This window comes from Pongo abelii, chromosome 13, assembly GCF_028885655.2.
Source record: "Pongo abelii isolate AG06213 chromosome 13, NHGRI_mPonAbe1-v2.0_pri, whole genome shotgun sequence".
In the NCBI taxonomy this organism is placed as follows: domain Eukaryota; kingdom Metazoa; phylum Chordata; class Mammalia; order Primates; family Hominidae; genus Pongo; species Pongo abelii.
Genome location: NC_071998.2, coordinates 34,537,802 through 34,563,448, shown reverse-complemented (window position 1 = coordinate 34,563,448; position 25,647 = coordinate 34,537,802). Strand labels below are relative to the sequence as shown.

Here is a 25,647-nt window from a genome sequence, read left to right as displayed (position 1 = left end):
CAAAGGGCTAATATGCAGAATCTACAAAGAACTTAAACAAATTTACAAGAAAAAAACAAACAACCCCATTAAAAAGTGGGCAAAGTATATGAACAGATGCTTCTCAAAAGAAGACATTTATGCAGCCAACGGACACATAAAAAATGCTCATCATCACTGGTCCTCAGAGAAATGCAAATCAAAACCACAATGAGATACCATCTCACATCAGTTAGAATGGCAATCATTAAAAAGTCGGGAAACAACAGATGCTGGAGACGATGTGGAGAAATAGGAACGCTTTTACACTGTTGGTGGGAGTGTAAATTAGTTCAACCATTGTGAAAGACAGTGTGGCAATTCCTCAAGGATCTAGAACTAGAAATACCATTTGACCCAGCGATCCCATTACTGCGTATATACCCAAAGGATTATAGATCTTATCTTGCTACTATAAAGACATATGCACACATAAGCTTATTGTGTCACTATTCACAATAGCAGACTTGGAGCCAACCCAAATGTCCATCAGTGATGGACCGGATAAAGAAAATGTGGCACATATACACCATGGAATACTTTGCAGCCATAAAAAATGATGAGTTCACGTCCTTTGCAGGGACATGGATGAAGCTGGAAACCATCATTCTCAGCAAACTATCACAAGGACAGAAAACCAAACACCACATCTTCTCACTCATAGGTGGGAACTGAACAATGAGAATACTTGGACACAGGAAGGGGAACATCACACATCCGGGCCTGTTGGGGAGTGGGGGGCTGGGCGAGGGATAGCGTTAGGAGAAATACCTAATATAAATGACTAGTTGATGGGTGCAAACCAACATGGCGCATTTATACCTATGTAACAAACCTGCATGTTGTGCACATGTACCCTAGTACATTATACTTAAAGTATAATAATAATAAAAAATATATATATAAAAAATGAAATAAATAAAAAAAAGAAATTGTCAGCTAAAGTGAGGAAAGAGGAATAGTTCTCAGAAAGAGGGAAAAGAATTTGTATTATTAGGATGAATAAATAAATGTTAATAGATATGTCTGTGATCTTTTTGGCAATTTTATTAATGCTCACTAGATATGGCTTTCTTTGTATTTATCCAGAATATTTATAAGTTGTTGAATGGATAAATAAATTATATTTATTTATGCAGTGGAATACTATTCAGCAACGAAAATGAATGAACTACAGTTACACACAGCATGGATGAATCTCACAAACATAATGTTAAGTAAAAGAAGACTTAATAACAAAATAACATGTACTACAGTTTTCTATTTATTAGAAAGTTAGTCTGTGATGTTAGAGGTCAGAAGAGCTCCATACATAGCTAGGATGGAGGGCACCAGGAGACTAGTATTGTTCTATTCCTAGGTCCAGGTGGTGTCATATGGATGTGTTTACCTTGTAGTAGTTCATTAAACCATATGCTTATAATTTGTGTGCTTATACAGTATGTTATACTTAAATAAAAACATTTCTACAAAAATGCTTGTTAGCAATGTTGGGGGTTGGTAAAGAAATCCACTCAATTTAGTTTGAATAAAGGTTGCCACTATTAAGAATCATTGATGTAATTCTGTCCCCTATTCTTCTGCCCACAGTTCAACATTTTTCCTACTCCTCAGCCTTATACTTGGTTGCCTTTCTGCTGTAGAGAGTCAGACTGGGAAAAAAAGACACAGACATACGAAATGCCTGTTCAGAGATAATCAGTAACAGATTCTGAAATAAAAGCTGTCTTTGACTTCCAAACCAAAATCTAGAACATTCCACCAATCTACCATAATATACACAATTCTACTAGTTCTGTTACCAAAAATTGCATTCACTTATTCACTCTGCATTTATCACAGGACAGCCAGTCAGGGAGTTCTCATTCTACCGGCCTGCAGCCCAGGGAGTGCTGGAATGGAAATATGAATAGAGTGCTGTATAACACATGCAGGAAGCCATTTTATACTGGGTGGATCAGGGTTGTCTTCAAGGAGATATTTATATGCATATGAAATATACACATACAAATGAGAAACATATGTTCAGTAGTTAGGTGGGTGAACTGGTGCAATACTGCCCAGATTAAAACTTTGGCCACATCACTTACCTGTTAGGCAGTATGATCTGCTTGACCTTAGCAGAGCCTTTTTGTGCTTCCGTTTCCTCACTTGTAAACTGGGGACAAATTATGGAAGTTAATACACGTAAATGCTTAGGAAGGTACTATACACATACAAGAGTACTAAGGGTGATAGAGGGCTCAGTGGGAGAAGGCTGGCCTTAGTGGGGAGGAGTATTTGATAATGGACATTGTTTAGAACTGCCAACATATGGTAGTCAGAAAAAGTAGACTCCTTTTTGGTTTTATTATTGTTTTTTAAAACTCTATAGACAATGTAACCCCTTATTGCCTTCATCTGAAGGAAATATTCCCACCTCCCCACCCTCCACCCTCTGTACTGCCAGGTACACAGAATGTACTATATAAGTGCTTGCTAGTATCATTGTTATTATTTAGGTATGGAAGGCCACGTAGGAATTCCCAGAAGAACTGGGAGAAGGGAGGTGGAAAGGGCCTTTCTGACAGTGGAATCAACACATGCAAAGACAATTTTAAAAAAAATACTATGTTCATTGAAACCATCAGTTAATATCCAAGCCAGGAAGGGAACTGGGCTTTCCTGAGAACGGTAGTGCCATCATTGGGAAGAAAAACGAATCATTACGAGAATTTCCTTTGATAGTCATCACTGAAGTCCACTCACAATTTCACGTGAGATTCTTCTGCTTGCAGTAAAACATTTTTCCCACTCCTCAGCGTTACACTTGTTTGTCTTTCTGCTCTAGAGAGTCAAGGATGGCTTGAAGATATCCATCCTTGAGAGCACAATTCCGCCGATGAGCTATTTCTGTGCAGTACTTCTTACTCCACCAATGTGAGCACCTACTTTAATAAAAAGAATAATCAGCTGCTTTGTGGTTTAAAGGATTCTTAATGCCAACACTTCCTAGTTCTTCTCCATAAGTGCAATTAAGTAAAGGGAGGGACAAAGCCCAGTTAAATAATTCATAAAAGCATAACTACAGAAAAAAATGTTTAACTTAGTTTTTCCATTAACCAGTTACTTGGCTCCACCAAGTTAGAGGATTCCTTTACATCAAGGACCCAGCACACCAGGGGCCCCCAACCCTCAGGCTATGGACCAATATCAGGTCTGTGGCCTATTAGGAACCAGGCTGCACAACAGGAGGTGAGTGGCGAGCAAGCATTACTGCCTGAGCTCTGCCTCCTGTCAGACTGGCAGCGGCATCAGATTCTCATAGGAGCCCAAACCCTATTGTGAACTATGCATGTGAGGAATCTAGGTTGCATGCTCCTTATGAGAATCTAATGCCTGATTATCTGAGATGGAACAGTTTCATCCTGAAACAACCCCCCAACCCCAGTCCTTGGAAAAATGGTCTTCCACAAAACCAGTCCGTGGTACCAAAAAGGCTGGAGACAACTGATGCATACCATTGTATAAGTCCACATGAAAGGCAAGACTTGTCTTACTGGAGTCCCGGGAGGACTAAATGAAAGAATTATAAGAGAACGACACACATTAGCACATCACATAGATGACTTAGGCTCCCCCCTCCCACACACACAAAACAAAACAAAACAAAACTTCTATTTCAGCTAAAATTAAAAATAAGCAATATATTTAATCAATTTACACTAGCAAGTAAATATCACTTGTAAGTGTAATATGACTCCTCCTAAGAAGGAGCACCAAAGTAGAAAGCCAAACAAAACAGACTAAATACAATGAGATTATCTAGAGCCAAACTCCAGAAATGTTCCCAGTGGAGACTGTGGAATAGACAAAAGAAATTTTAATCCATGAATTGTCTTTATGAATCGACAAAGCTCAGAACATTATGTAAAACAATTTGTGACAAATAAAAAATATTTTTTAAAACAGTAAAGTCCCAATATAAAGTACTCCAATAGACAGTATTCTCTAGCCTAGGCCGAATTTCCTATCCCAACATAATGCTTAGCAGTACAGCACTTGCAGCCCTCCACCTTGGTTTGCATCCTGGTCTTGCCACTCTCAAGTTATATAACCTTGGACATGTTAGTTAACCTCTAAGAGTTTAAATTACCTTGTTTATAAAATGAGGTTAATACTACTACCTATCACATGGAGGTTTACTAAAATTAAATGAAGTTTTGGCAAAAAGCACTTGGAACAGTGCCTAAAACATAGTAAGAATTCTATTAATGTTAGCTACCTGTTTTTATACTCATTAACTATTACCTCAGCACAAGTGCATGGCCAGTGTGCTTGGGAAGGCAAAACCTTAGTGAAATTTAAAAAACAAAATGTAATTTGTGCTGTCAGAATGCCCAAACAGGATCTCATGAATCCTTGTGATGCTCATGAGAACAAAACACCTTACGGTGCAGTCAGATCAGAAACATCAGGCTCTAAGAAAGTCAGGAAACGGAAATGTCCCACGCACCCGTGAGTGCCACATCCCCAGACTTACCTCATTACCTTCTTATCCCCCTCCCATCCCCTTTCCCATACCCTGGTCTTTCTCCTCCTACTTCTCTTATTGTCTATATCTTAGGAAATAGCATAGTCCCAACCCAGGGGCCCAGTTGAAACTCTAGCTAGTCAGACCCCTACAAGTCAACTGACGTTTCATTCCTGCCTTAACTCCCCATCCCTAGAACCTCTAATACACACCTTGGAAATAGTTCATTTTCATCCACTCCTCTTCAGGCACACTGCTGCTGCCCTGGGCTCTGCCCACACTATTTCTCAGCTGAGCTGTTGCAATAGCCTCCTTATGCACCTCTCTGCTTCTATGCTTGCTCCAGGCCAATCATTCTCTACAAAACTCTTGGAGAAAAGTTTCAAACTTACAAAACCAATCATGGCACTTCCCCAATAAAAATTTTTGTTTCTTTTGAGCCACCTCCCTTCTCCTCTCTCTACTTTCAATTCCTTCCACACCACTGGCCCTATTTTATCCTCTGGCCACAAAAATTCAGTGCAGGTTCCCAAATCTCCCACATTCTCTCTTCGCTCTGTGCTCTGGGTACATGCCCTTTCCTCTTCCCAGTAAGAGGAATACGAGTTGAGAAAACAAAAACAGCTATGAAGAAATAAGAAGGAACAAAGAAAGTCTAGCATCACAGAACATAGTAAATAAAGAAAAGGTTGTTTTAAGAATTGGGGAAGGAAATAAATTGTGTCAGAGGCAGAAACAAAAATAAGAACTAAGGATTTGGTCACACTGATTACTGCTTTTGTTCTGTCGACTTCTCTATTCAGAAATCTCCAACTCACCCTACAAGTCCCAGTCCAAATGTTGCTGCCTCTCTGGAGCCTTCCCGGACTTCTACAGGCTGCCAGCCCAGATGTTCTACTTTCCCACATTTATAGCATTATACACAGAGCTCCACAAAACAATGTTCTAACCATTTTTATAATGGCTTCCTTGCAGGAATATCCTCCAGCACTGAGTCTGGATATTGCAGACCATGATAATGATAATGACAGCAGTGCAATAATAATAATAGTTGTTTCTTTTGTTGATAATGGTGACTATTTGGTAGACTCTAGGCACTTTGCTAAGGCGTTTATTAGACTGAATTGCATAGAATTGCTGTTTATTGGCCAAAAGGGTCATATATTATGACCAGGTCATACCTGGTAATTTCAGGTAGTTCAGCCTAAAACATGCATTGTTTTCACCTTCACCCCAATTTGAAGAGGCAGATGTGTTATTATACCCATTCTATGAGTAATAAAATTGAGGCTCAGAGGTTTTAAGTAACTTTTCCCAAGGTGATATAACAGAAAAGTGAAGAAGCCCAGACTCTAATCCAGGACGGCCTGACTCTCCACACTCCTAACCAGTGTTATATTTTGACTCCCAGAATTATTAGTTTAATTGGTTAACCAACTAATGCAATAATATGGGGGTCTCTAAAGATAATGGTTGCCTAGCATAAAGAGGCAAGTTGGTGTTCACTGAGTCTGGGTAGGACAAATCCTGATGTTCATGTGTGAGTTAAAACAGGCTTCTCTGCAGCAAGCAAAGGCTGTTAAATATTGAAATGAGCTAATAAGGAAGGTTATAGACTCTCCTTCAAGAGAAGGATTTCTTCCCCCAATGGAGAATAGATTCTATCTGTCTGAGATGGCTTAAATATAATCCTTTGTGAAGGTCAATAAATTGGCTTGCCAAGTCCTTTCCAGGTCCCTGATGATACTTGGATACACTGGCTCAATGTGGCTCAATGCGTGGCCTGAAAATGGAGGGTGCTGAACCCTGAGCCAGAAATAATCTCTTCCTTTTTTAAACTCACTTTGCCCTCTGACTCGTCCTTCTTTGTGACATATATGGTGAATTTGTATGTTGTTCTGATTTCTGCTGAAGAAAAATGCATCTAAAGCACAAAGCACGTGTGCTTCATTTTGACATCTCCCGGAGTGCCTAGCACAGTGCTTCATGCTACATTTTTAAAATGTGATCAAATGGTGCTTCTTTTTGTCTTCTGAAAGAATCCTGTAGTATCAACTGAAAATAAGGCTGTCATTTTTGTCTAAAATTTATTGTCAAAATTAAACTCACAGCATAAGAACAAAGCTTTCTTAAGTGTGCTTTTGGTTTAAAGATGAACCAGCACTGTAGTCAAAAAGACAGAGACCTGGCTAGATTACTAATAGATAACAGCACATCTCAATATCTAAGCAAGTGTCTAACAATTCCCAATTAGAGTCACTACCATCTCAAAATAATTATAGTGGAAAAGTCTTTTTCATAATTGCCATTCCATAGAAGCATAAATTCTTATAATTTTTAGTAAATAAGTACAAAAAGTTACTCTAGATCCTTATTCTCAATAAAAATAACAATAACTACACTTGTACAGAACATTAAAGTAGGAAATAAAACAAAATTCTTTCAAATGGTTTGGCTCATTTGATCCATATAACAGTTCTTACCATTTATATCACCACTCCAGAGGATATTTACAGGAAACTTGGATCAGAGAGACGAAGAAAATTGCTATGAGTCACAAAGCTAGCAATAGCAGGGTCTAGACTAAAACCCAGGCATTTTCCTGATTTCAAATTTCATAATTTTTCCACTGCATCCACATGGCCAATCTTTTTTTTAATGCATTTTTACCTCAGCAATATAGTTAATCAAGTTTCAGAGAAAGTGACCAATTTGCTGAAGGAGGCACATTTTATTAATTTTGGTAATTGAGCTTGAACATTAATTCCTCACACCTTATAAAAAATACCTGTAGTTAACAGTTATTGAGCATTTGCTTCTTGCCACTGAACTAAGTGCTTCACATGGAGTATCTAATTTATTCCTTAAAAGTCTGGAAGGTTGGTCTTCCCATTTTCCAAGTGTGGAAACTGCAGCTGGCAGAGATTAAGTAACTTTTCCAACGTCACATGGTCGGGAAAGTTAAGTGGGAGAGCAGTGGTCTGAACCCCTATCAACTGAATCCAGAATCCAGGCTCTTAACCACCATGTTCATCTGCTATGCTACTGGTTCTCAGGGCTTGGTTCTGGGCAGTCAGCATCAACATCCCTGGGAACTTGTAAGAAATATAAATTATCTGGCCACACCCCAGACCTACTGAATCAAAAACTCCAAGAGGGAGCTCCAGAAATCTATGTTTTAAGCCCTCTAGGTGCTCCCGAGGCACACTAAAATTTGAGAAACACTGTCTAGGCTGAAATAAGAGTAGACAGTAGCCATTTACAAGGATTCATTATACATTCTTTGCTATCAGGGAATGCAAAAAGGAAGTGAGAAGTTAGGGACAACAAACAATGTTGTTGAAAATCTTCAGAGGATATTAAAGCCAAAAAGGGAAAAAATAACCTTAACTAGTGCATGCAGAAGCTGAAAACAGCAACGATGACCAATTAATCAGGCAATATGTTACACTGTAATCAAAGATCAGAAAATTCTGGAAGGACTAAATGACATGGAGTTTATTACTGCATGGTAAATGACCATTAATAAAACATGGCTGTTAAAAGAACTAAGGAGATGAATAATTGTAGAAGGAAATGTCAGCTGTAGAAGGAACAACTTATGGTCTTAATCACTTGGAGAAATTACAGGTATGGACACAGAATAAAAAGAAAAGAATGGAATTTCACTGTGCTATAAGAAAAACATGGCATGAACCTGATAGCTATTTTAATAAAAATCAAGGTAGTTACAGAGACATCACATACTGGTTAATGAAAGTTTGACCTGGCTAACATTTCAACTGCCAAAAATAATGAATTTACATAATTTTAATAGCACATTGTTTGGCAAAGATTCCCATCTCTAGTATGGAAACAAGAAACTCTCTTGGAATTGCTAAAATGTAACGATTACTTGACTGGGAATTTATCTTGCACCCTTGGTTATTCCTTGGATTCATCTGGCTGAAGACCTCCCCACTGACCTGTAATTTTTTTTACAGGACTAACTGCACATGAGTGCTTCTGAAGAGAAAACCAAGAGCAGCTTCCAAGGGCATATCCTTCCAATATCATTCATTATATCTCTTTAGAGGACTGCTTTTTCAAAGTACAATGTGGAGGGACTGAAAAGTGACATCAAGCAAAAAAAGCATCTAATAATACCTGCAAGGGAGTATAAAAAGAAAACGGATTCCAACAGAGATACCAAAAGTCATTATACAACATAACTGTGAGTTATTTTTTTTCATTTGATGGCTACTGATTTGAGGTCTTTAAAAAAAAAAAAAAAAAAAAACTTCAGTTGTTTAAGAGGAAGCAAATCAAACAGAATGCATTCATTGAAGATGTCAAAGGAAATATTAACCAGTAAAATTGTCTAAATGAGATTTATTAGGAAAAAGTATGCTCTTATCTAACTCAGTGTTTTATAACAATTTTCCATTCTCATATTTTAAAAAATTAACTAAAATGTATTGACTGCTTACTACATGCCAGGAATCATTTAAGCTTATTATGTGAATTATCCTTGGTAATTTTCATAGCAACTCTATTACATATAACTGTTCTTGCCCTCCCTCCAATTCACACTTTACAGATAAAAAAGTTGAAGGCAGATAGCTAAAGTTACAGGTGGTATCTAGTCTCCAAGGACAGCCCCAAATAATTCCATCTCTTCCTATATATACAAGCTGCTCCAGCCACAATAAGGTGGAACTCACATTCCTCCTCCTTGAACCTGTGCTGGATCTGAGACTGATTTGACCAATAGAATGCAGAGAAAAAAAAATTATAAATCTTCCAAGACAGGAATTAAGAAGGCCTGGCAGCTTCTACAACTTAAAATCTAGCCACCATGTTGTAAGGAAGCCCAAGAAGCCATGTGGACAGGCTCATGTGGAGAATAATCAAGGCCCCTGGCTGATAATTTCCACTGAGCTATCAGCCAACAGCCAGCACCAACTTGCCAGTTATGTGAGTGAACTATCCCCCAGCCCCAGTCAAAACACTCTAGCTGATGGTGCATGGAACATAGATAAGCTGTCTGTCTCCACCAAGCTCTACCCAAATGACAAAAATCATTGTTGTCTTAAGGCACCAAGTTTTGAAGTGATTTGTTGCACATTAGCAGATAACTAAAACTTTGAACTACCCAAAGTTATAGAGAGAGATGACTCAACATCAGGTAGGCCATAGCTTTCACTCTCAAATATATTAACAAACTGCACATGAGGATGTGCAACGGAACAATTCCAATCAGAGGCAAGGGTGAATAAAGATGTTCATATATGGACATTTTATTCAACAAGCATTCATTGAGAACCACTGAGGAAGCAGGCACTGAGCCCAAATGTGCTGGATATAAAGGTAAATAGTCAGAATCCTGAGCTCAAGGAATTCTCCATGCAAGGCCAGTAAGAAAAAATTACAATACCAGAGGAAATGAACAAATTGGTGTAGACTAACAGGTAGATTCTTGAGATCACTTGGCGACCTAAGTAAATACTGTTGATTTTCTTATATCTACCCTAAGGCAAGGAATTATAGGGGAAAAACTTAGAATGAGTTGAGAGTAAGGGTATGAAGAAAAGTTGCACTTAGAGAAACAAAGTAAACTTGCATGGTACAACAACAACAACCACAAAAACACTATATATACACACACATGCATAAATATACACATACACATATAAAATGGAGGAGGAAAGGCAAAATGTGATAAATGGTTATTAGGAGAAGGAAAATTTTGTGTGTGTGGACAAGCACACACACACACACACACACACACACACACATACACACAGAGTACTCCTATGGCTCGGTCCATAAAAATAGTTTGATCAAAGTGAATGTCAAACAAAGAGTTTTTTTTAAATGAATTTTTGACTGGTTGTGGTGGCTCATGCCTATCATAACCAGCACTTTGGGAGGCCAAGGCAGAAGGCTCACTTGAAGCCAGGGGTTCAAGACTAGCATGGACAAAATATGGGACCTCATCTCCACAAAACAAAACAAAAGACAAAAAATGTTAGCTGGGCATGGTGGTATGCACCTGTAGACCCAGATACTCAGGAGGCTGAAGTGGGATGATTCCATGAGCCCAGGAGGTCGAGGCTGCAGTGAACTATGATCACACCACTGCACTCCAGCTTGGGAGACAGAACAAAATCCTGTCTCAAAATAAATAAATAAATAACTCTTTTTTAAAAAACAGGGACTTCCATTTCCAGACAAGATGGGAGTTACTCCATTTCTCCCTCTTACAGAAGCAGAAACTCTTCCTCTTACAACTAGAAAATCATGGCCATAACAGCACCAACAAGCTGACTCAATTTCTGAAAGAGGAGGAAAAGACAGTCTGCCTAGCAATCTCAGGACTTAAGAAAAGACACTGTAGTAAGTTTCCCTCCCCTTACTTCCCCTAGCCCCTCATATATCCCAGACGTGGCACTGCAGAAGCTTCCAACGAGAGACCGTCAACATGCACAGAAAAAGCCTACTCTCCTCAGCCAGAGGACTAGGACAGGGTGTCCCACCAACAGAAATATTTATGGCAATACCACCTGACTGCAGCCAAATCCTAAAGAAAAAACTGCATTCCCCCATCCTGTGGTTTTAGTGAGGCTGACTACAGCGCTCATCTTCCACCCACTTATAAGGTTTCTCTCCTTATAGAAACCATCAGTGAGGCTCGTATTCCCCACATGGGTAGTTTCTTGACCACTCATAGAGGTCTGGAGGCAAGAGGAGCCTCTTGTCCCTGCCAGGTAACAAAAAAATGAAAGGAACTGTGAGCCCACTTTCCCCTGGCTGGCCCTGTGACAGTGAAGCCCGGTGGAAAGCTGAAATATCCATGCCCACCCAGCAGTAATAGGAGGTAGCGGGCTGGGTTAGTTGGAACTCCTTGTCCTGCCATCCCCTCTTTTCATTTTATTTTATTTTTTTGAGACGGAGTCTCGCTCTGTCGCCCAGGCTGGAGTGCAGTGGGGCAATCTCGGCTCACTGCAGGCTCCACCTCCCGGGTTCACGCCATTCTCCTGCCTCAGCCTCCCGAGTAGCTGGGACTACAGGCGCCCGCCACCACACCCGGCTAATTTTTTGTGTGTATTTTTAGTAGAGATGGTGTTTCACCGTGTTAGCCAGGATGATTTCGATCTCCTGATCTCGTGATCCACCCGCCTCAGCCTCCCAAAGTGCTGGGATTACAGGCGTGAGCCAACGCGCCCTGCCCATCCCCTCTTTTTGTGTTAAGGACACCTAGCCAGGAGCTGGGCTTCCGTCCCACCCTGCAGCAACAAAGCAATGTGAATCAGTCCTCTGCTTTCCTCGCTCCCTGATGATGGCAGAGCACAGTCACAGTCATTAGCTGGTCTTACACCCCCACTCGGAGGCAAAGGAGTACGAATTAATGCCCCACTTTCTCTAGAAACATGTCAGTGGGGCTAAGGAAAGAGCTAAATTTTTAACCCACCAACCTGCAATAAGGCAGTGTGAACCAGCACTTCACTTCTGCTACTGGCAGAGCCCACTGGGAAGCTGGACACATACTCATACCCAGTCCTCAGGCTACACCTCAATAAGGGGACTATGTATAATACTAAAAAAAAAAAAAAAAAAAGATTAAATAGAATCCAGAGTGCCACAATATAACATCCAAAATGTCCATGATACAATAGAAAATCACAATTTAAATAGAAAAGATATCCACAGCCATCAACACCAAGATTAATCAGATATTGAATTATCTGACAAAGATGTTAAAGTAACCATCATAAAAATGCTTCCATGAGCAATGATGAATTCTCTTGAAACAAATGAAAAAAAAAAACAATTATCAGCAACACAATCTCAAGTTGTTAGGTTTATATAATTAGCAACTATGGCTGGGACATCTGTTCTTTCTCAAAATCAGAAGTTGCTTATTCTATAACGATAAGGATAATTTGTCCACCTGAAAATAATTACAGTGCTGACTCTCATTTTCCAAGAACCTAAGAAATTATTATGCAATTTAATCTTCTAAAGACCCCACAGCCAACATGATGACCAGAAGTTAACTTTATTGTTTGACATTAGTTGTTTAGCCATTTCCCATCAATTTAACCCTGTTTATTCATTTGCCTAGCATCTATTTTGAAGCTTCAAACGTCTCACAAAAATCCTCTAGCACATGGTAAATGGAAGAAACAGTGAGTATTTTGGGCTTGACACTGACTTTTATTTATCCTTGACAATGATAAAAATGTACCCCTTTTCTTCTGAAAAAAAAAAAAAAAGTCAAATGTTTGCTGTGGGATAAGACCTTAAAGAAAGAAATGCTTCCAATGGTCTTTCTTCATTGTTTTAGGTTTGTATGATATCAATCAAGAGGTGCCCCAAAGTGAACCTTTGCTTAATACCTGCCATAAGTCTAAAATCTATACATACAGTCTTTGTGCATTAAACACCTTTCTGTCTTGAGGCATTTTCTCTCAAAGTGAAAACACTGTGAGGAAGTACATCTCAGGGATGAGTGGCCTGTTAGGATTCAGAACACCTGGCTCCATCTGACTTCACTGCTCACTGCCCAGTGTGACTTGGGGCAAGTCTTTTAACCTCTCTAACCTTGTCTTACTATTTGTACAGTGTAGATAACCCACCTATCTGGTCCACTTGGAAGAGTTAACAAGAAAAATAAAATGCTGCCTATGTAGATGATTTTGTAATGTAATGAGCTATGCAAATACAAGTGATTCGTATCACTTTTTGGTAGAAATTAGTAGAATTACATAGAAATTCGTTGTTACATCAAAATAAACTCTTCAGTAATTCAAACATACCAATAGTATTTTAGGGGCATCTGGGGAGCTAGTAGGTATATTTAAAAGGAATTAGAGAGACTATGAGAGGGAAGATGGGAGGTTGCCATAAACAGGTTTTGCCTGCACCTCAGATGTCCTTGAGATATTTAATTGGAATGGGTGGTCCTTCAAACAGGTTCAGTGGAGGATATGCTCAGGACCAAGACAAGGCTGGAAGCTAAATATGCTGTTTCTGTGCATGACACCTGGATCCAAGGGGGTGGGCAACCTGAAAGTGCCATCAATTATGTATACAGTATTTCCTTGCAAGGAAAAATAGAAATAGTCTGGAGTTAGTCTTTCACCAAGATTGATGGGTAGGAGGCATTAAGATAGTCAAGAAGACCAAGCTAATGGATAAATACTATGGCCTTCAGTGCCTGCCATCATCAACCTGCTTCCTTAAATAAAAGTTATAGACTCCGGAAAATAATGTGAAAATCTTGTTGCTATTGAAGAGGAGTTAAAGGCAGATAAAATCTCAACTCTGTAATGTGCATTCAGTTGTTTCAACTCCAGGGACATACAGGTGTTAAGGTCAAATCTCAGGGAAGCCAAGTGCCAAGCACTGTTTCTAGCCAGTTGTCCTCTCCCCAGTCAACTTCGAGTCTCTGTAGAGAATCATAGTTTTCTTTCAGAAACTGCTGTGCCTACAGTCACTGAACAATCAAGCATTTGTGTTGTTACTCCTCCCAAGGATGTCAAATTAGAAAATAGCATCCTATCTCTGGGTATCTGTGTTACTGTGAAGTTGCAAATAAATTTGTTGTTTTGCTTTAAAAAAAAAAAAGTGCTCACATGTATACCTATGTAACCAACCTGCACATTCTGCACATGTACCTCAGAACTTAAAGTAAAATAAAAAAAATACAAATAAAAAAGTGGTAACTCATGTAAAAAAATGCTCAAAAATTATAGACCTTCCACAGTTAACACTATCCCTGGAGTATGTTAAACACTTCTCCCCAGTTCATTTTTGTTAAAAAGCTATTCCCTTTTCTTCCACCCCAACCCCTGGAAGACTGCAGAAGTTACAGGAAAAAGTACTGGAATGAATATCCAAAGGCTAGAGTCTAATTTTATTCCATTACTAACTTACTGAGTGACTGACCTTGAACATGTCTCAACCTCTTTAGAATATTGATCTAAATATTATACATATTTACTATCTGTGGTTGGCTGACTTTTTTCTAATTTGCTTTACTCTTTTGTTGGCATCTGCTCTATATGAAAAAAAATTACTGGTCTTGGCAACCATTTCCTGAAATAGAGTTTAATTTTCTTACAGCCAAACTATATGTAACATCACTCAGAGTAGTGACTCGCACTACAGTTTCACAAGTGTGTATATGTGTGGATTCTGATAATTTTGTACTCTGTAGGGGAGGAAAAGAAATACAACTCAAGTTGAGAAGAAAAATTATCCTCAAAAACGTTTCTTTATCACTGTTTTTAGAGACTTTTGTTAAGGTTAGAGTTTGAGATAGCACCAAGGTGGTCAAATGTGCAGAGAACAATGATAAAGTCTTAAGTTTAGCAGTCAGAAAGACCTGGCTTGAATCTTTGTCTCTGCTACCCACTAGCTATGTGATTTTTACACAATTGGTAAATTGGAATAATATCTAGCTTGCAAATTAGATTTTCTATGGCAAATATAATGCAAATAAAGTCCTTACGCATATAAGGAACTCAATAAATGGTGCTTTTATAATGATGATGGTTGTGATTTCTGGGGGCAGAAAGAGAACACAGAAGGAGGAGAACGATCCTTTGCTTCTGCAGCAGCAAAGTCATCCTTTGTCAGAAAAGGGCTTTCAGTTCAGTTCTGTAGAGACTTCTAAGGGGGACTGTAAGCTGCAATTCATCTTAAGAATTTCAACCCATGTCTCCTGTTTTCTTTGCAATAGACCAAAGCATACCCTCTAAGATTCCAAAGTGTCCCCCATGAGCTTCCCCTGAGGATATTTCCTCACGAGAAGTAAGAAAAGGCCCATCCCCCAATTTCTGGGACCTAAGATGATGATCATAGCAACAATAATAATAAAATAATGCTTACCAGTTACTGGGTTCTTTCTATAGGGGCCAAGCACTTTACTAAGTATTTTACATATATTATCTTATTTAATCTTCTCATCAATTTTGTGCATAGGTATTATTACCCCATTAAGAGATAAATAAGAATCTCAGGGCTCAAAGAGGTTAATAACTGAAAGTGCCAAGATTCATACTCCACTTTCTTATTCACTACTTTATTCTGCATTATGTGCTACATGAAAATACTTAGCCTTGTTAATACTTAACCCAGGCTCCCTGGCTGCTAGGATTTTATGCTAAATTGTATAATTAGAATTTCAAATTTAGGGCAGTGACTGAGAATTATTATACTTCAATATATGACCTTACAAAAGTATTTACTATAATAAATTTGTCTGCACTATCTTTTGGAGAAGTCTACAGAATTCTAAAGCAGAGTCACACATACTTAAACAGAAAAGAAATAGAAATGAGACTATACTTTTTTAAAAGGTGCTCAAATGAATAATTAATTTTTTTAATTTTTAATTGGCATATAATTGTACATATTTATGTGGTACAGAGACACATTTCTATGCATGTATACAATGTGTAATGATAAAATCAGTGTAATTGGCATATCTACCACCTCAAACGTTTATCATTTTTTTGTGTCGGGAACATTCAGAATCCTCTCTTACAGCTATTTGCAAATATACAATAAATTATTGTTTACTATAGTTACTCTAAGTGCTAGAGAAACCAGAACTTATTCCTTCAATCTAGCTGTAGTTTGATTTGCCAATATATGTGTAAATGCTATGTGCCAGGCCCAATTATAAGCATCTTATACCTATTATTTAATTCTTACCACAATAAAAAATTCTGTGTGTAGATGCTATTAAAATTCCCATTTTACAGATGAGAGAACAAAGGCACAAAAATTATAAACAACTATTTTTGAAAGAGTTGATTAAACACCCAGGACAAGAAAAAGTCTTTAACAAGCAAAGAACACAAATGCAAATGAAAAATCAATCTTATTTATAAAGAAAAACAATAAAAACAACATAGGAGTTGTTCCTCAAGATTGAAGGATATTAGTGATCAGTTTACAAATCAATTGGGTTTGCATATCTTAGATATGTTGGATTTTACACTACTGAGTCAGAGAACACTCTCATTTTGCTAAGATTTAGTCCTCAGAGATCCAAAATAACACCCAAATTGCCACTTCACATATATTATCATTTGGTCTTAGATCTCTCCAATAACTTTTCTGTATTTCTGGAATTGTTTCAGGAGATCCATTGCCTAGGTTTCATAACATATTTAATTAGTTATTCGTTCTTATTTTGTTACAAAACTCAACAAATGGGTTGTGGCATCTTCATTTATAGAATGAACACTTTCATTTTATGAAATTAGTGCTACACAATAAGTCATCTGACTATTCCATGGTCAACCTTCTCTTCTTTTTAAATAAATCGTTTCCAGCTTGTACTGCTTTTAATGAGATTAAATGAATAGAGACCTAGCCTCCCTTTATTATAAAGAGTTGATCGTTTCAAATATCCCCAAAGTGATCTTGAATCTGTGAGATCCACTGCCTGCCTTTTGTGATACTTAACTGGAATGCTTTATTCCAAGAATAAAGTGGTGCTCAAAGTCAGCATTTCAAATTGTTATCAAACAGATTTTTTTAATGTTACTAATTGCCCTTCTCCTTTTTCCAAGAAACTGTGCTAGCCTTAACATACATTGCCACAAATATAAATACTAAATGCTTATTAAAAGGCAGGCATTGTGCTAGGTGCTGGAGATACAAAGATGCTTAAGATACACCCACAAAGAACTGAACAAGACAGGGCACCAAAGCCACTCAGCTGACTGTCATCTTGAAATTATGGATTCTGTGTCATAATTTAGCACCCTCATTCTGTTCTAGCCTTTCTGATGCTTGGCATTAATTTTCCTTTTCTGAGCACTGACCCCACCTCTCCTATTCTATTCCTCCACTGTTGAACCGGAACAAAGGTCACTTGAAAGGGAAGCAAAACTCAGCTGTTACCAAAGGCGCAAAGATCAAAGTTGGCAGCTACGCTAAAGTTCAGGATTAAGAGACTTCCTCTTTAAGATCAAAATTCCAGATGATCCAAATATAGGCAAATGAGCCCCAGTAGAACACTCAGCTTTCTGTGCTGAATCCAGGAAAGAAGCAGAAATCACCATAGAAGCAACTCAGTTTCACTCTTTGCAACCCCGTGGGCTCTATGCTAATTGCCTACCCCAACAGTGAGATCGCATTTCAAAATACGGACAAACACAAAACAGCCAAGTCAATCAAGCATTAAGTATTCAAGCACAATTATCCGAACACATGCCCAAGGACCAGCAGTGAAGCAGCTTAATTTGGGAGCGGCTCGGTAATCATCTCTCCGGGCAGCTGAGATTTTAACCTCTCCCCTCGAGCCTCCTGTTCGGGGCACTAGCCTAGCTCTCTCTGTGTGAGAGATCACAACGGGAGCCGCTGCCCCCTAGTTGTGAGGCTTCATTTAAATTCATGCTAAGGGTAAGGGAGGGGGAGGGGGCAGAAGGTCTGCAGAAGCCCCCATTGTTGGGGAGAGACGTGTGGGAGCAGATGGTCTGGCTGGTCACTCAGTCTGGCTGTCAGATGCTCTCTGTCAAGTTCCCTGGGGACTGCAGGGTTTTCTTTCCACTCTGCGCTCTGGTCATATGTGTTTGCTCAGTGTGAGCTAAGGGTCTTTTTCTTTATCACCCCTCAGACTTCCAGGGGGCTGAGTTGCCTTGTCCTTCCCCCACTCCTTCCCTCTGCTTTCTCTGCTTTTTCTGGACCAGCTAGTGCCGAGCCTCCAAGGGCCCGCTCGCTGCAGAGAAAAGCAAGCGATTTCCTTTGTCTCTAATTGATGCTGTGCTCTCATCCAGCAGCTTCTGACTGGCATGCTCACTCGGTTATTTAACAAATTACTCCACAGCCCTCATTAGAACTATTGACATGTACAGCTAACCAACCCCTACAGTTAGGGACGATGTGGTAACTGACTTCCATCATCTTCGTGGCTCCTTTTACTTCTGTCCTGCAATGGGATAAGCAGATAGACCTTCAGAGGTTCAGTGGGCCTTAATACTCACCTTTTATATTATGTCAGGGTCTAAAAAAAATAAACAGATAAAGCATGGGTTACAGATGTGACTCTTATTTGCATCAGTAAGGGACAAACACGGAGTCAGCTTTTCTACATATAACTCTGTCTCTAAAGCATTAGCTGTTGAACATAAATCTTGGCCTCAAAACCTGCTCCCTTTTAAGATTCCACACAGCTTGTGCCAAGGCAGCTATTCCCTGCAGTTCTCAGTTAAGATTTTCCCCAGCTCAGGAGGCTGTTAAATTTTAGTTTTTAGACCATACTGGCAGCTCAGGACTCACCAATGATGCCTCTGTCAGCTGGAGGAAGTCAGTGTCAGCCCAGAGAGGATAGTGTCCGAGATTGGGTGGCAAAGTGAAAGTGAGAAATATCATTTGATCCCCTCATCTGGCTGGGATTAATGTTTTCCTTTCATAAGTTATCTTCTGGAAATAAATGCTTGAGTGTTTCCATTTACACTCATCAATAGAATTTTGTTTTCGTGTTTATCTCCCTTTCTCCCCAAAATTATAGAACCTTGAAAGCAGAGATTGTAGTAGTCATATTTACTGGTTCAGGATACAGTGTTATCTCTTCAGAGTAGCTCAATAAATGTTGACTAAATGAATGACAGAAATTAACAAATACTAGAAATTAACAAAATGGAATATAAGAAAATGTAAAAGAAGACTATCTCTAAACTAAATGTCAAACTTTTTTTCCATACCCCCACTATTCTAGATATTCCTGTGTGCTACAGCAAAAACCATACCATTTTACTGTGAAGTAAAATGGCTGTGAAGAATTAAAAAGAAAACCTGACTCACTAAAAACTTACAGTCTAAAAGATCAAAAATTCTAACTGCCCAAGTACTAATGTCAGGTGAAGACCAGCCCACAAGCTAGCAACTTGGACAAGCAGTTTTGCAAGAAGTGCAATTGACACATCTGTGAGGGGTGGGACAGGAACTTACCATGGCCTGTAAACCTCACCCAGTTATTTGCATGAGCCCTTAGTAGACAGGGGCTACATGCAAAAGCAGAAGGAATGGATTAAGTGCAGTGCTGCTTTAGTGCCCAAGATACAAAGTGTGACACAGAGAGTGGGGGCTGTCTTCCCCTGAGTAGCACTGCTGCAGGAGCTTGAGCATTTACAGCTTTCAGAACCTCAGGGGATGGCATCTTTAGCACAGTCATCAAGCTTCTTCATTGAATACTTGTTGCAGTAAGATACCAAGTAGCTTACCAGGACATCATTGTGGGTGCGGGGGCTGAAGAAAAAAGAAAAGGAGGAAATGGACATAACCCATTGTAGTAGAGAACATTGTGCAAACACCCCTAAAGAAAGTCAAAAATGGAAAATTTAAAGAGGCCTGCCTATATACTCTACTTTAGCAGATAGAGGTGAAAGCCAGGACATATTGTTTATGCACACTTACATACAGACTTTTCTTTTTAAGGCATGTTAGCTTTTCTTTTCATGTAGACATAAGTACCAGAAAACCCATCTTGCACATATAACAATACACCCTCCAATTTGAAATCATAGAACACTCTTTAGGAGTGGGTATCTCTATAGTTTGTGTTCTATAATTTTTCTAAGAAAGACTGCTCTAATCCATTCAATCTACTGTTTTTTACCTTTATAAAAATCTTTTTGTTATAACATGAACCAAAGAGACCACTTTAAAATAAGATGAGCAAATGCTCTACAGACAGACTGCCACCATCCCTTCTCATACCCGTTACAGACATTGCTGGTCACTAAAGGCCTTAATTGTAGCCTTCAAATTCTGCTAAAGCACAGTATACCAGCAGCTTTTACCAATCAATCTGTGCTGGTATTTGATATTGCTCCTATTTGTCACCTTCTTTAAAGATAATAATCACATATTGCAAATATTAAAGCACAGGAAGTGAGCTTCATTGCTCAAGAGGCAGTGAGAAGACTCTATGATGCAACTTTTACTATCAAAAGGGCATGTCCACCATTGTCAGGAAATGCTCCTGGTTTCCACAAGAAGACATGGAATGTAGCCTGTGCGATGGGGTAGAGGATCATGATGGGAGGACAAGCTTAGAAAAGTGGTAACTTGACATACTTACACTTGTGTGTGTCTATGTAGATAGTGGGTATTCGATAGCACTGAGGAAGCTGAGGAGTCCTAGGAAGATTTTCAGGGAGGTGGCTTCTCAGGATTGGCAGGCTACAGGATAGGAATAGGAAGTTGTTTCTCCTTGGCCACCTCTTACTAGAAGTGATAAGGGAAAGCCTTGGATCTCATTTCCTTTTTCTTGGACAGGACCTTCATAATAGCATAAAGGCCCCTCAGGTGGTGTGCTAATACATAAGAAAGTCCATGACAGAAACTAACAAAAAACACTCACAACACAGAGTGCCATTGGCCAGGAGCCTTTGCTGCACACTGTCAAGAATAAGAAATTTGAAGAGCAGGTAGTTTTTGTTTTGTGGTTCAGGTTTCAGCTATCATTTGAGTGCAATGTGCTTTGCATATATTAACTACCTCACTTGATCCCCACAACTGCCCTACGAATTATCCCCATTTTGAAATAACTAAGACCTAGGCAGGGTACGGTAGCTCACGCCTGTAATCCCAGCACTTTGGGAGGCCGAGGCAGGTGGATTACGAGGTCACGAGATAGAGACCATCCTGGCTAACACAGTGAAACCCCATCTCTACTAAAAATATAAAAATTAGCCGGGTGTGGTGGTGGGCGCCTGTAGTCCCAGCTACTCGGGAGGCTGAGGCAGGAGAATGGCGGGAACCTCGGAGGCGGAGCTTGCAGTGAGCCGAGATCACGCCACTGCACTCCAGCCTGGGCAACAGAGTGAGACTCCATCTCAAAATAAATAAATAAATAAATAAATAAATAAATAAATAAATAATAAAATAAAATAAAATAACTAAGACCCAATGAGGTTAAAGTCATAGAGCCTGAAGCGGCCAAATCAGCATTCAGATTAGAACAAGTTTGTGGCAACAAAGCCAGGGTTCTTTCACCACACACTGTAAACCCATCTCAGGGGTGAATAACCTACACACCTAGAATATCTTTAAGGCCCATCCATGCTTCTTCCTTCTCTCTCTCTCTCTGACATGAGCTTTACAGGGACTTCTTTTTCCTGGCCAACTCTGTTTCACGTGCCACATCTGGGTCTGAGAATGGAACAACAAGAGAAGGACAGTCTCTATGGCTTAACTTTCCAACAGTAGAAAAGAATTGAAGGCACCCTTCTCTGAATTTTCACTCCCCTTCTCTTGTCCAGTGAATATCTAACCAGGCTGTTAATAGCCTCATTTGTGGGTGTCTATGTTTGTTTTACACCAAAATTACATATGATTACATTAAAATTATAAATATTCCTGATTGGCCACCCATTGATGGTAATATGAGACAGTGAAATGGAAATAAAATTATTCTGAGATTTCAGCTCTTCAACAAATGTACACTGGCATAATGTTAATAATGTTAATATTTAACAGCTGGTATGAATCAGGTATCAGCCAGAGAGAATGTGCAGGCCCTGGGGGCTGCCCAGCTGTGCCAGACATTAGGAACCTCTTAATTGCTGAAATACAGACAAATGTGGAAAGATGGTAGAGTACAATGAGAAGACCCAAAGGAGCGACCCAGTAGCAAGAAAGTTTTCCAATAGTTTAATAATTAGTAGGGTCATAGAGGTGGTGCAACAGTGGAATATCAGCCCTGGAGATGTTTCCTAAAACATGACTCACGGTAACACAATGGAATGTTTTAACATGTCAAGAAAATTATGTTGACAAAAAATGGGGTTAGCCACCCTGTTAGCCACCTGGCATAGAACATGGAGGCCAATGCCAACAGCTGCACTCATCTTAATGCTAATCCAGGAGAGACTTTGGTCCATTCATCAGGATTCATCAATGGTGGAGATGGGCCCAGCTGACTCTCTGAGCCTATATCCATTAAAGAGTTAAGCTACCTAAGTAATCCCTTCACTCTGTTTCCATATCTATTTTAAAATTTATTTTATTTGAACTTCTGCTTTTTCTCTGTGAAACAGCTAAGATGAAAATATTTTTACACAATCATGTTGAGCATGTTGAGCAAACTTGGAGGAAGTAGTAGATGTCTATTACATTGCTGCTTTCAGCACCCTTCCCTGATCAGCTTCAAGTATGATAATTAACACAGATATTGGGCAAGAGTACATTCCTAGGAAAAAGTTTGATTTCACCATGCCTAGTATGTTTAACTTGGAAAGTCCTGAAAGAACTGTTTCAGTGATACCAGCCAGGTTTTGCATTAAACATGATAGTTATGGGGAAAAATAAAAGAAGGAGAGTGAAATTATTTTCCAAGTGCTGGTAACACTGAAAATGTAAACAGATTCAAGGAGGGTTTGGTAAATCCAGTGATGTAAAATCTGAACAGATTAGTGTCCTCTCAAGTCCTTTGAGATTTGTGTGTTAGAGATTTTCTTCCCACCAAGCTGATGCTATCAAAAGGGATTATTAGGCTAGTTGAAAAATGATTACGACCCATTTGATGATATACTATGGGACTGTGAAGGTTGGTGGCACAAAATGCCTGATAGGACCAACCAAACGTCCCAGTTCCTAAAACCTCCAACCTCCACATGTTCTAAGGATGAAGGGTTTGAATAGAGGGAATCAGAGGCTTGAGCAATCATTGGAAGGGCTGGGGCGGCAAGGAACAGACAAGCATTTGCTGAAGATCTCTGCCACAAGAGTGAGAGTTGTGATTCCCAAGAAGCTGCTGCAAATGTCAAGCACCTCCAGGAAGCTCCCTCTAACTATCTCAGCCAGAACATGCAACTAAAGATTTTTTAAAAGCCACATTGTCTACCTCCACTGCCTGGATCACAAAGCAGGTAATTCACAGGAGCTTGCTACAAGCTTCTGCAAAACTCCTCTGTCACCTGTTCACAAATCTGCATACACTGCCTCTGGAGTATAATGGCCTCTTTTTCTATTCACCTTCTAAATCTGACATGATTGGCTGTCATGGGCAGACCCTAACTTGGAACCATGTGGGGAGGGGGATCCTGGAAGACATGTTTCTAGCTTCTCCTCTATAAAAGCTTAGATGTGGATGAAGGTCATTTCAAGCTGGTAACAGATGACTCAGCACAACACGAAGAGGCCCAGGCTTGCGAATGAATGGGTAAGTGAACACAGCCTTTTAAAAACTACTCAGAAACATTCTGGTGGCCAAGAGACAGAACCTTATTTGGGGAAATTTTAAGGGTTAGACCTCAGTTGATCCCTAAAACTTAATGTTTCTCAGACTTATGAAAGAAAAGAAGAACCTGGAAGAAATAATGCTCTTTGCAAAATACTATGTTCTGCCAAATACCTTAAAATATCAGCATAGTGAATTTCATCATGTGAAGCAGGAACAATTTTACTAGGAGAAAACTCTGTATGTAGAACTGGGAGCCCACATGTCCACAAAGAAACAAGCTGTCAAACCAAGCATGATCAACTGTTTCAGAATTTTTCCATTAATATTCATTTGCTGCTTGTTCATTTCTTGGGTCGTCTGCTAGTGCTTGCTACCAGACAAGTGGTAGCAGGCATCAAAGTCAAAGAATAAATTTTGGGATAAAACACTGAGAAAATTATCCCCTCTAATGTGACATGTTTTTCTCCCTGCAAATTTTGAAAGGATTGCCACTACCCTTGACTAATATTAGCCATCTCAGCCCAATATTCCACTGGGCAGTTTTATAAGGTAATGAATTTGGATCAACACCTGGAAGAGTATTAAAATATGGCCAGGTACAGTGGCTCACGCCTGTAATCACAGCACTTTGGGAGGCCAAGGTGGTCGGATCATGAGGTCAAGAGATCAAGACCATCCTGGCCAACACGGTGAAACCCGTCTCTACTAAAATACAAAAATTAGCTAGGCGTGGTGGCACACACCTGTAGTCCCAGCTACTGGGGGGGCTGAGGCTGCAGAATCACCTGAACCCAGGAGGCAGAGGTTGCAGTGAGCTGAGATCACACCACTGCAATCCAGCCTGATAACAGAGCAAAACTCTGCCTCAAAAAAAAAAAAAAAAAAAGAAAAAAGAAAATAAGAGTATTAAAATACTGGCCTAACAACATTTTAAAAGATAAAGTAGGCCAGGCATGGTGACTCACATCTGTAATCCCAGCACTTTGGGAGGCTGAGGCAGGCGGATCACAAGGTCAGGAGATCGAGACCATCCTGGCTAACATGGTGAAACCCCGACTCTCCTAAAAATACAAAAAATTAGCCGGGCTTGGTGGCGGGAGCCTGTAGTCCCAGCTACTCAGGAGGCTGAGGCAGGAGAATGGCGTGAATCTGGGAGGTGGAGCTTGCAGTGAGCCGAGGCTGTGCCACGGTACTCCAGCCTGGGTGACAGAGCGAGACTCCATCTCAAAAAAAAAAAAAAAAAAGATAAAGTAAATGGTAATAACTTGATACCCAATAACCTATTCCTACTGGAAACAAACCTTAAAGATAGGAATCTCTAAAGATTTTTCCAAACCTGAGATTCTTTGAACTGCACATCTCTAAAAGTCCTGTGCCAGAAAGTTCTTCTGAGTGGCTCAAAATCATGGAAATTTTGCAGAACTTTTCAACACTATGTTAGAAATCCAATGCAGGAAGTAAAAAGGGTCTCCTACTGGAAAAGCAAAATAAAAAGTATAGACATTAAAGCTGAAAGGGTGGCTGGGTGTGGTGGCTCACGCCTGTAATCCCAGCACTTTGGGAGGCCGAGGTGGGCAGATCACCTGAGGTCAGGAGTAGAGTATTTTCAGTAGAGACTAAAAATACCAAAAATTATCCAGGCATGGTGGTGTGGGCCTGTAATCCCAGCTACTTGGGAAGCTGAGGCAGGAGAATCGCTTGAACCCGGGACGCGGAGGTTGCAGTGAGTTGAGATCACACCACTGCACTCCAGCCTGGTTGATAAAGCAAGATTCTGTCTGGAAAACAAAAAACAAAAAACAAAAAAACGCTGCAAGAATTTGAGTATATTTGTGGTGTGCACATGTACATGCATGCACAAATGTGTACTAACATTTTTAGCAGTTCAAGGGCATAGTCTAGAGTTTTGATACTGAAGTATTAT

At 39.6% G+C, this 25,647-nt stretch overlaps 1 long non-coding RNA gene across 1 annotated transcript in view; it reads right to left on the bottom strand.

The window, feature by feature from the left end:
• Positions 1-933: 933 nt before the first annotated feature.
• LOC129047825 (uncharacterized) overlaps positions 934-25,647 on the bottom strand; it is a 169,524-nt gene continuing 144,810 nt past the window's right edge. The window contains exons 9-12 of the long non-coding RNA XR_010136501.1: positions 4,744-4,899; positions 3,519-3,573; positions 2,767-2,948; positions 934-2,176 (exon numbers count right to left, since the gene is read on the bottom strand). This is a non-coding gene — a long non-coding RNA (uncharacterized LOC129047825). The remainder of the gene's footprint in view (positions 2,177-2,766; positions 2,949-3,518; positions 3,574-4,743; positions 4,900-25,647) is intronic.